Raw genomic sequence first — 11,821 nt, 5'->3', positions numbered from 1 at the left:
GTTTGATGAAATGAAGTTGCAGAATTTATGCCCTCTGAATTTGAAATTGGGTGATGATTTTACATTGTGTGCAACATTTGCTTCTATTGTTGTGAGAATGAAGAAAGTAATACACAACTCTCTTGTTGAGTCCTGTCGACATGTTAGTTGAGAAGATCGATGCCATCGTGTACAGGAGCTGGAGCCAGGAGATGATTAGCCTAGCTTAGCATAAAGATTGGAAGCAGGGAGAAACAGCTAGCTCACTAATTAACACGTTGTATGTTGTTTGTCGTTTGTTTAATCTGTACACAAACAGAAATGTAAAAACGACAATATGTGATTTGCTGCAAACAGTTAATACCTTCTGCACGTCTGTGCAGAGCGTCTCCAGGAAGCTGTTGTTTGGTAAGAAATAGTAACAACGCATAACTCTCTGTAACTACATTTCTGTCACATTTCTAGCAGAATTGTAGGATTTAGAGGTGCTGGCAGGTGTATTTTTGAACTTTGGAGAGAGCAAGGCTAGCTGTTTCCCTCAAATGCAAAGCTAATTGCCTCCAGCTCCACCTCTGTACCTAATGCACAGACATGAGAGTGGTGAACTATTCCTTTAAGAGGTATGAAGGCTAGAAGGTCCATGAAACTCATTCAACACATAAACGGATAATACGTTTTGTAAACATGTCAAGTAATAAAATGAAACAACAATTGTGATAGCAGAGTAATGACTTCTCAGAGGGTTTGGGTCTTATGATACACAAATAAATAATCTTTTATATCTCAGAAAAAAAGTTTTACAAAAAAGGGAAATGTAGTATTTTTGTAAACACATGTGTTGTAATGAAATGCGACTGGCTTGCATCGAACTTCAATAAAGCTTTTTTTTTTAACAGTCTGGCTATTGTCAGTATCGTACTGTACTTCCAAAGCAGAGTGCTATTGTTGCCCTGTTAAGGAAAGGGAGCGGTCATTAATTCAAAACACATGTCAACCCCTCCCATTCGATTTTTGAGGTTTTTGCTGCCACGGACTCAAAGATATTCGATTGTCTAGCTTTACCCTGTTGTTTTAACATACGTGCTCTACCAAAAATGTGCCCTACAATTAACATTTAGCAGTTCATAGTAGAATGTAGTAAAGTGAAGGGTAGAGATGTCCAAAAGAGTTCAGAGATTGAGGACAACAATAATACATTTGATGTGCCCCAAATCACCTGTTTTAAAGCAAAGCGTTCATCCTCTTCAAAATACTTTTCAGAATATTTGAATATGATTTGTCATCAACAATCAGCCAACATTAATATCTGAAACAGGCTTATGTAGATGTGTTGCTGTAGAAAACAGCTGATAACCTCCCTGCAGCAGGCTGTGGCAACAGCGCAGATCTCCTGCTGAATGGTATTTTCACAGTATTTCCATCTTTCTCTCTCAGTGCTGGAACATGACAGGCCTTGTGGGATGTTAGGAACCCGATCTCCAACAAAAACTTCCTTCAAGAATCCACCCAAATCCCTTATTCCTGCAGTCCCCATGACCGTTAGTTATGAGCCCGGAACATTTGCTCTAAATCACTCGCTGTTTTCACCTCAGAAACCTGAAGCCAAAGCGCAAAATTGCTGCTTTTTCTGATTTATAAAGCGGGAAAATATGAGTGATTAATTTCATATACGTCTGATTTGAATGCGTATTCGTTATCCTCTCTTAAGATCCGACCAGCTCCATTTCCCTGCTTTTTTTTGTCAGACATGTGGTGAGGGAGACCTCCTGCAGACAAATCTCAACTATTCCCACATGTGGAGCCTTAAATCACCAGGACTGTTGCTAAATTGTTGGAGGACAAATTTGCAGGGCACAGTATAACAGATGTCACCACATCCAGCCACAAAAGAGACGCACTGAGAAAGCAAAGAGCCAGTGGACGGGAGAGAGAGGGGAAAAAGAGAGTGAAACAGAAAAAGAAGAGGAAGAAGGAGTCTTGGACTTTAAGTTCACTAAAAAATATGATGATTAACAACATTATTTGGTCAGTGTGATTCTTCTACCCTCTAAGTAATTTCAACACTTGGTCGTTCAAGGGCATTGTCATTCAGCTAAGTAGAGTGTTGTTTACACACCAGAACACAACATAATAACTTTGGATGCCATCTTTGTTGTAGCTCAAAGGTCAGAAATTTAGTTTAAGAACCAAACAGACCTTAAATGTGGTCTTACATTTGTCAGGTGGGCAGAAACAAGGCTCCAAAGGCTGGGTGAACTAAGCAAACGCATGCTGACACTGAAGCCAGAACAACTTGAGAAGGCTTACGTAGGGCTGTAGGGTTTGTCTGCTTGTTGTAGAGTCGGCCAAAGTGCTTCAAGTGCCTTTTCCGGTCTCAGCACCATCCTTACTCTCATATCAGTAACAGCAGCGTGCACTGAGTCATGTTTCAGATCATCAGGCCCGATCAAACTGAGGTTCGCTTGAGTAATATGGGAAAAGGGGCTGGGTAACCAAGGCCTGTTTAAATTGGCAGGGATCACTTGCTAATTTCGGTTTGCCCCGCACACCGCGCGCTTACTTGCGAGGTACATTTGAGAACTTTAAAATTGCCAGAGGTCACTGGAGGGGGATTTTTTTTTTTTGGGGGGGGGGGGGGGGCTTAATTATTGTTTTTCTACTTATTATAGTGGCTCAGCATCTCTAATCCTGGAGAGAAGAAAACACCACATATGGTCATCAAAATGAAAACCGATACAGTGTCATCTCTTTGGTGACAGCATTGTTTTTTTTATCATTCTGCTGTGAGTTTATTCAGTGGCTTTTGAGGAGCTATCATTAACCTGGCAGCAGCGGATGAAGTTGACATGAAACGTGGAAATCTCCGACATGGACAGAGGGGAAAGAGAGCGGCTCTTTGCTGTGTCAAAGGAAGTGAAGTAAGAAGTGTGAGAGGAGGGCATGGTGTGCTGTAACTGTGGTGAAAAACACCAGGCCGAGCCAGCAGAAACCCTGGGGCCAGATGTGGCTTTCTGGACCCTCTGCCAGCTCTGACTTTGCCAGGTGGAATATATTTCACTTTGCTTCATATATGTGTAATGTTCTCACCCTACAGGCTCAACATCAGGCTTTTACCTTTTTTTTCGTTAATGAACGGGATGTAACACTTCTCTCTCCCTCTTTCCACATGAACACTTCAGGGCTAATTGGCTGTGAAGTGGATTGAGTAGCTGTGATGGGTTGTTGGCTAACGCACCCCACACATGGCCAGCGTTTTTCTGCTGACTCAGTGATGTGATGTCACGCCTGCACATGGCTGAGATGAGATGCACATCTTTGCCAAGTCCTCCACTTTGGTCCAGGCTGAAATATCTATTTATAATAACTATTTGATGGGCTGTCATGAAAGTCGGTGCCGACATTCATGTTCCCCAGATGATGAATCCTACTGACTTTTCCCTCTAGCGCCACCATGAGGTTCACTGTTAACACATTCTTGTTGCCTGTGACCAGTATTTTGTTCATGACACTTGCTTTTTCAGAGAGAATGTCAAAAATTACATGACTTTTTTTCTATAAATTCTCACATCCAACACCAACACACTGGTTTAAGATTTTCCTAAATCAAGAATATGCTGCACCTCTTAAAACTTGTACTAACACTCGTTTCACTGCGACACCTGCTGCTGTAATGATGTAAGAAATGACTATTTTGCTGAGTAACCTGTCCGACAGAAAGCAAACAATGTCTGTGTCACTTCAAAGGCTTTTTTTTTTTCCATTTTCACAGCCTCTCCAATGATGTAAGTACATGACCTTACTAATGCCTTTTGAATGACATGTTTATTCTTAATAGTCAATGACTGCTTACATTTTTATTAAGATCGACAGCACTGGCAACTGAACCCTTCACCTCGGCAGTGCTCGCACCACTCATTAATATAACAGCTTTGTCAGATCAGTTGCTTTTCCTGCTTCTCTTAGATGAGAAACGTACTGATCTCCACACAGAAACGTAAACAGGTTCTGAATAAATGATTTGGCTTTCTATCCCACTTTTAAATGTCATGCTTTCTCTCAGCCTTCTGTCACTTTCCCAGGTCAGGTTGTGTAATTTCAGTCATAATAACGTGGTACAGAGAGACATTACCTAACCTGGACCAGCACACACACACACACACACACACACACACACACACACACACACACGCACTTATACATTATGCACATATACACACACAATTTGAGACGTTAGCTAACTGTTGACTTGACAGGCCCCCAAAGAGCTCATTACGTAGACAGCTGTAAAAACACACTTGCCCTTTCACTCTGGCTCAGGTAACCATTATTCTGTGTGTGTGTGTGTGTGTGTGTGTGTGTGTGTGTGTGTGAGATGAGGATCACACCTGCTGCAATGTGTGTGCAGTGAGTCAGCAAGTAACTCTGAAAATAAATATTTGGGCCTATGATTTAGATACACAAAAGAAAGAAATTGGGATGGCAATGGTGCAGGCTGTGCACAAACAAGACTGATGGAAACACAAGGCAGGACAGTTCAACCTGCACTCCTTCACATGCACCTAGTAGGAATTTATCAGTAACCCAAAAATTTAGGCAACTAAAAAAATATTACTTCAAGGAAAGGAAAAGCCTCTTTGCTGTTGAGAGTGCAGGTTTGACTGCACACTGGCGTTACTTTTCCCTCGTTGTAGCTTCAAGACGTTGACTTGAAAAAAAGAGAAGGGCCGGGACAGACCTTTTGATCCCCTTGAGTCACCCAGCTTGAGACACTATTTCTGTTGGCAGTGACTGCAGCGAGGAGGGTGTGAGGGCTGAAGGCTCGACCTGCACATGAGAGCGTCTGCAGAGTCACGACAGGGAATGGAGGAACTGTCTGAACCCTGCCTGTGTCCCCACTGGGGTGCCTCACAAATCCCCCTTGAAGTCGGGAGCAAGGAGTGGGTCTGGTCGTTGTTTTATTAAGTATTAAGTCTACGTGTTGCCGCAGGAAGACAGATGAATTTGTTTGTTTTAAAGGAACACTTCAGCATTTTAGGAAATACCGCTTATTCACTCAAATCTTCTGGGATTTAGATGATTAAGTAGGTTAAGTAGGCTATGGAGCTGGATTTGCAATTCTCTTAGACAGCCTGGTTCTGTCCTAAAGTTTAAAGATGCACCTACCAACACCTCTGAAGGTGGCTGACATGTTGTATGTCATTTGTTTTGTTCCATAAGTCCACAAGAACCTCCACTAGTCACCAGATGAGATTCAAGACCAGGTCACAAATCTGACTGCAACCTGTCTTGGTTTTCCTGGGCTATATGCTAATCAGGGTCAGCCCTCCTCCAGTCCAGGGGGAGGTCGTAATGCACACCTGAAGCTGTTTGGTAACGGCCAAAAACAGAGTCACTTCTGCACTTTAACAGTTAAGCTACAACAATAACATGATCTCACGCAATTGGCCCATTCCAAACAGGCATGTTTGGAACGGGCACTTAGTAGTTAAACAATGGGAGGATTATGCATGCGTCCGCGATCCGTCCAAGATGCAGGGGTTGTAAATGTGGTCTAAGATGTGTGAAAACCAGACATTTTCGCTGTCACTGTCTCACTGAAGCGCAGCAGCAGCAGCAGCAAGAAGCACCAGTGTTCCCTGGCCTGCTGCCAGCCTCCACACAACATTCAGACCTCTGTTGTGGGATGCCTCCCTGCTTGAGATCCGCTGCTTCGGTCAGGTCTGTTTGCTTTTGCCAGATTTCACAGATCCGTTTCATTGAGTCCTCCATACATATGAAATACACCGTACATGTATGCATCTGGGTGGAAAGATAGTGTCAATACGATGGAGAGCCGGTCAAAGAAAAACCAACATGAATGCACAAAAAAAAACAACTCACACATAATACACATCAAAAGACGGACAATTTTCACGCCACACACCTGTTTACCTTGAGCACCAGTCCAGCTCCTGATCCACTCTCTAAGATTTCTTTCCTTCACTTGAGGAAAAATGACTCGCCTGCAAAACAGTCAAGTTATTTCAATAAATAACCCAACATTTAATACAGAGGCTAAATTAAAGTATTATATGTTTGTTTGCTTTGCATGGCAGCAGGGGAAAAAATGAGGTCTTGTATTATTATAACCATGTGTTTGGAGTTTGGAGCGAAGCTGCAGCCAAATGAGGAAGATTAGTCGGCAGTCACCGGCCGGAGAACATTGGCTGATTTGTTTTCCTTCGTTTTATTTTTGGCACATTGATCCGGCGTGTCCCATGTTGGCACCAGAAACGTGTCGTATGAACTGGTTCCGTTTTTTTAAATGCCTATTTCATTGAAGCTAATTCCAATAAAATGCTTCTTCCCAGTTATTGAAGCCTGGCGAGAAATCTTAATGAGAATTCCTCAGAAGCATAAATCAAAACATCACACGGCACACGAGCGGGCCGACTTATAAATCCAAATTAAAATGTCTGTTTTATGAACAGCTTAAAAACAACTGCAAATCTAGTGCAGAGCATAGTAATGAACTCAGTTTGCTTTGTTAATTTTGTTTTGTAGTTTTCACACAAATATTAAAACAGTCCAAACCTTCACTTTGAAAAGCGTCCGGTTCTGCATCAACATTTCCACAATTAAGTTTTGTCAAATTCCCAAATTGTGTTTTGTTTGTGAGTGGAAGAGCTCTTGGGATTTTTTCATTAAGGCCTTCTGATCCCCTCTTTTGCAATCTGTGATGTTTTGTTTATGAACGACATCCTTCTTTGCCGTCCTGTCCTGTTTTGCCAAAAAAACTATTTGAAAAATGCAAGGTCTGTGAAATGTAAGTTCTGGGTCCTGGATATCGTCATTGCAATTCAGCAGCAACATGATAGCGGTCTTGTTGTGGGTTGGTGGGTATTCTGTCATTGCTTTTCTTGGTAAAAAAAAAAGAAAAAAAAGGCCAAATTGCATACGAGTCATTCAGGGCCCACATGGCAGGCAGCTGTGCTAACCGAGAGGATAAGCAGTGACAGTTTCTCAGCATTAAAAAACAGTAATTTGGTCATTCAAATAAAAACATGTTTCTCTACTTTGCCATCATCTCCAAACTTCCCTCATCTCAGACACAAAATACTTCTGACAGTTTGGCGCTGATCAACGAACGGCCAAAAGCAATTTCGCAAAGATTTACCACACATGAGGGAGGCCCCGATTAGGCAAGAGTTTTAGCAATAAAAATGTTCCTGCTGGTCCATCACGGTTGTCTTCAAGCTTGTGTTTCCACGTCCTGTCAGTGCGTTCACTGTCACGACAGACGATAATCAGTTCAATGAGGCTATAGCTTCAAAACAGAGGCTAGACCCAAACGTCTACTATCAGCGTTGAATTAATGATGTTTCATTTTAAAATATATCAACATAAAGGCCAAAAAAAAAAGCTTTTTATTTTAGCACTAAAAGAACATTCTTCTTGTTTTGGATAATGGTTGTCCATTTCACATAGTACATGCTAACCGGCATATGATATCACTCAGTGGGTAAGCTGACGACCTACCTAAAACCTTAAACACGGGCTGAACCTGAAACACGCTGTCGTATGTTTCTTTAAACCCAACACATGACCCTGTACAGACGCACAGTCAGACCCTCGGTTAACCCTCATCCAGCGTCTTTTCGGGAGGAGCCGCAGTATAAAATCCTCTCTTCATTTCCCTCCCCGTGTTTAGAATAACAGAAGTTCAGCTGCTCCAAATGGAAACTGCTACTTTCAGACACTTGACTCTGCCCTCGCTCTCTGTTTTATTTCAAGTGGAGCGGTGCCTCGTTGATCCAGCACAGCAGCTCTGCCAGAGGAGGGATGCTGGCCATTATAAATTCAAATAACCCCCTCGCCCCTGTGTTATGCAACCGGCCTCCGTACCCTGCCGTACATCTGTGTTCCTCCATGTGATACTTCTCTTCCTACACACACTGAACATAAACATTAGCGGTGATACGCACATGTGCATAAAGGTTTCCTGGGTTTCATTTGCACATGCAGGGAATAAGGACAGGAAAAGTGAATTTATTTGTCCGAAAAAGCCTTTTCCCCGTAGAAAAGTCACAGCTTCATAATGCTACATGAATTGAGATTATGATAAAAGAACACGATTTACACTGTGACATATATAACCTATAGGGGAACCGGATGTGATGTTTTGTTGGTGTTGTATCAGTATGAACTACACAGAGAGAAGGTGTAGCATGGTAGTATTACAAACACAGCACTTGTTCAAATCCCATCAGACAGAAAATTCTGGGTGTAAAATGTGACAAACTAGAGTTATTCTATGTCAACAAATCCATTTCAACGCGGATAATTATTTCCATGAGGAGCAGATTATGGAAAAACTGTAAGAGCTGCGCAACTGTGGGTTTGTGGGAGTCAGGGGGTCCCCGAGGCAATCAGAGATAATTGTGGGATGTTTATAATGTCATTGCCTGAAACACACAAACATGTACGCACATGCAATCACTCACCTACGCGACACATATGCCCACTCATGTAAACACGGGGAAAAAAAGGCACAAGATTGTCCTCTGAAGGGAGCCAGCTCTCTGTTATTCGGAAATGTTTTTTAGGGTATTTAGGCCTAACTCCTCTAGATTCTTAAGAGCTCAAAGTATTCATATCCAGATGGCCCTTTTGTTCTTCTAAAATCTACTATACTGAAAGGCTAATGGCAACTCAAACTTAGTTTTGTTTGCGCAGGTAATTCTCTCCGAGTTGCATCACAAATCACATTTTCCTACTTTATATTCTCGCCGTCCAAACATTCCTCTTACAGACTCGCAGGGTCCTCGCCAGACCTGTGTCCCATTAGCACTTGGAAAGCGTTCAGATATTCGTATCTGTGATTGATCGAGAGGGCCTGTTGGGAGCCTGCTGAGAAGTCACGAGTAGAACTGCTGACACTTCCTCTACTCAAACTGATGCTCCGAGAGGATTAAAGCAAATGTTGGCCAACGTTTTTTTTGGCCCCTGCCTGACCCAGAGAGGCTTTATTACGCTGTCAAGAAGATGTAGTAAATGAGTGATCGAGCTTCATACCTATCATGACCGAGGTGCACAATATACCAACTGGCTGATACACCAACGGGATCATGTATCCACAGATGTATGGGAGGAGTATTTTTGAGGTGGAAACACAGGCACGCGGGCAGTTTGTGGTGGATCTGTGTGCTATCCGTTCATTGGATTTCCTTTTCCTATCACTGCTGGGCATTCAAGTACTGCAGCAACATCCAGTTTGCTAGAGGACACAACAGATTAACGGTAAATGTGGTTTTCATGTAATTTTGTTCAGCTGTTTTATCCCCAGCGCTCTTACTGGAAATAACCACAAAATCATAAACATGTTATGCAGAACTCATGCATGCTGACGAACACACGCAAACGCAAACAGCTGCCAGGTTGAACAGCAGGAGCGCACATGCTGAGAGGACGATACGGCAGAGAATCACCTGAATATTTCTCTGGTCTTAGGAATCTCATGGCTCAGAGCGATAGACCTATTTTTATAAATATTATTTATTTATTTGGGTATTTTAGCCTTTCAAACAGATATGGCATGCAACAAAGAATTATTATTATTATAACCTCTTAATACCTCTTTGTTTAACCAATTGTAGGTATGATTTGGGAATCATAACTGATTGGACCAAGTTGCAGTTAGAACAGTCTGGGTGACTTTGTGTTTAGAGTGGGGAGATAAAATCTGTGATGTGTAATGATTCTACAATGCCTTCAGACCCAGTCAGTTCCCACCACTCCTATTATGACTGTTTTAAAAATGTTTGATTTTTGACTGGAGTCTGGACCATCAACATCAGCCGGAGAGCTAATATGTTTAAGGAACTGTCCAAGAACAACGAGCGAAAGGTGAAATAGTGCAGTGTTCAGTGAGAGAGAATGATTTTATGATACGATTCAGTGCACAGCCACAATTCAATAGTGCAGGAACATGCAAGAAATTGTGTTTTTGCAGAAAGTGTTGCCTGACATTTTTTCACATATGTAGTCGAGCAGCCCAAGACCTGCAAACACACTTTGATGGAAGTCCCCTTTAAGGTTCGTTCCCAGCTTCCCTCTTGGAGCAGTTAAAGAATTCAAAGACACATTTCAAAGCACATGGTGGCTGCTTTAGATAACTATCATGTCACATGGTGCTCCATAACGTGTGTCCTCTGCTGGGTAATTGTTATTGTTGCAGGCTTGCAGACCTCAAATCTGTCTTGGTGTGGACAAAACACTGAAGCCAGTCTTATTCGTTATAGTCTATCGCGCTCCAGGTCCATACTCTGAATTCTTATCTGAATTCTCAGAGTTTTTATCAGGTTTAGTCCTTAAAACAGACAAAGTCATTATCGTAGGGGATTTTAATATTCATGTGGATGTTGATAAGGATAGCCTTGGTACTGCATTTACCTCTTTATTGGATTCGATTGGCTTCTGTCAGAGGGTACAGAAACCCACTCACTGTTTTAATCACACCCTCGACCTGGTTCTGACATATGGACTTGAAATTGAACATCTAACTGTCTTTCCACAGAATCCTTTGTTATCGGACCATTATTTAATAACTTTTGAATTCCTATTACTGGACTACACGCCATTAGGCAAAAAAGTCTACACCAGATATCTATCTGATAGTGCTGTAGCTAAATTTAAGGAAGTGATTCCATCGGCATTAAATTCAATGCCATGTCTCAATACAACTGAGGACTCCTATGCTAACCTTCGTCCCTCTCAAATAGACAATGTTGTTGACAGTGCTGCAGGCTCAATGCGATTGACACTTGACTCTATTGCCCCTCTTAAAAAGAAGATAATAAAACAAAGAAAGTCAGCTCCATGGTATAACACCCAAACCCGCAAATTAAAGCAAACAGTGCAGAAACTTGAAAGGAAATGGCGCTCCACCAAACTAGAGGAATCACGTTTAATTTGGCAAGATAGTCTTAGAACTTATAGGAAGGCCCTCTGTAAAGCCAGAGCAGCCTATTACTCAACATTAATAGAAGAGAACAAGAACAACCCCAGGTTTCTCTTCAGCACTGTAGCCAGGCTGACAGAGAGTCACAGCTCTATTGAGCCATGTATTCCTATAACCCTCAGCAGTAATGACTTCATGAGCTTCTTTAATGATAAAATTCTAACTATTAGAGACAGAATTGATCACCTCCTGTCTTCAGGTGGTACCTTACCTTCAAACACAGGAATCTCAGAAATAGCTGTAAAACCTGATGTATATTTAGATTGCTTTTCTCCCATTGACCTTCACCAAATTACTAAAACTATCTCTTCATCTAAGCCATCAACTTGTCTCTTAGACCCCATCCCAACCTGGCTGCTCAAAGAGGTTTTACCTTTAGTCAGCACTTCTTTACTAGACATGATCAATCTGTCTTTATTAACAGGCTACGTACCACAGTCCTTTAAAGTTGCTGTAATTAAACCTCTTCTTAAAAAGACCACACTTGATCCAGAGGTTTTAGCCAACTATAGACCTATATCTAACCTCCCCTTTATCTCCAAGATCCTTGAGAACTTTTTATCTTATCTTATTTTTATTTTTATTCTTATTGTTATTTTAGCTTTTATATTATACTTATTTGTTATCAAAACAATAGCACCTTCAGACCACAGCAAATTCCTTGTAATGTCTGTTACTTGGCAATAAACAGTTTCTGATTAGTTTATTCTGATTCTGATCTGAGAAAGCAGTCGCCAACCAGCTGTGTGACTTTCTACATGACAATAGGTTACTTGAGGACTTTCAGTCAGGTTTCAGAGCTCATCATAGCACAGAGACGGCACTGGTGAAAGTTACAAATGA

This window comes from Enoplosus armatus, chromosome 19 (assembly GCF_043641665.1).
Source record: "Enoplosus armatus isolate fEnoArm2 chromosome 19, fEnoArm2.hap1, whole genome shotgun sequence".
Classification (NCBI taxonomy): Eukaryota; Metazoa; Chordata; class Actinopteri; order Centrarchiformes; family Enoplosidae; genus Enoplosus; species Enoplosus armatus.
This window is presented reverse-complemented; position numbering follows the sequence as displayed.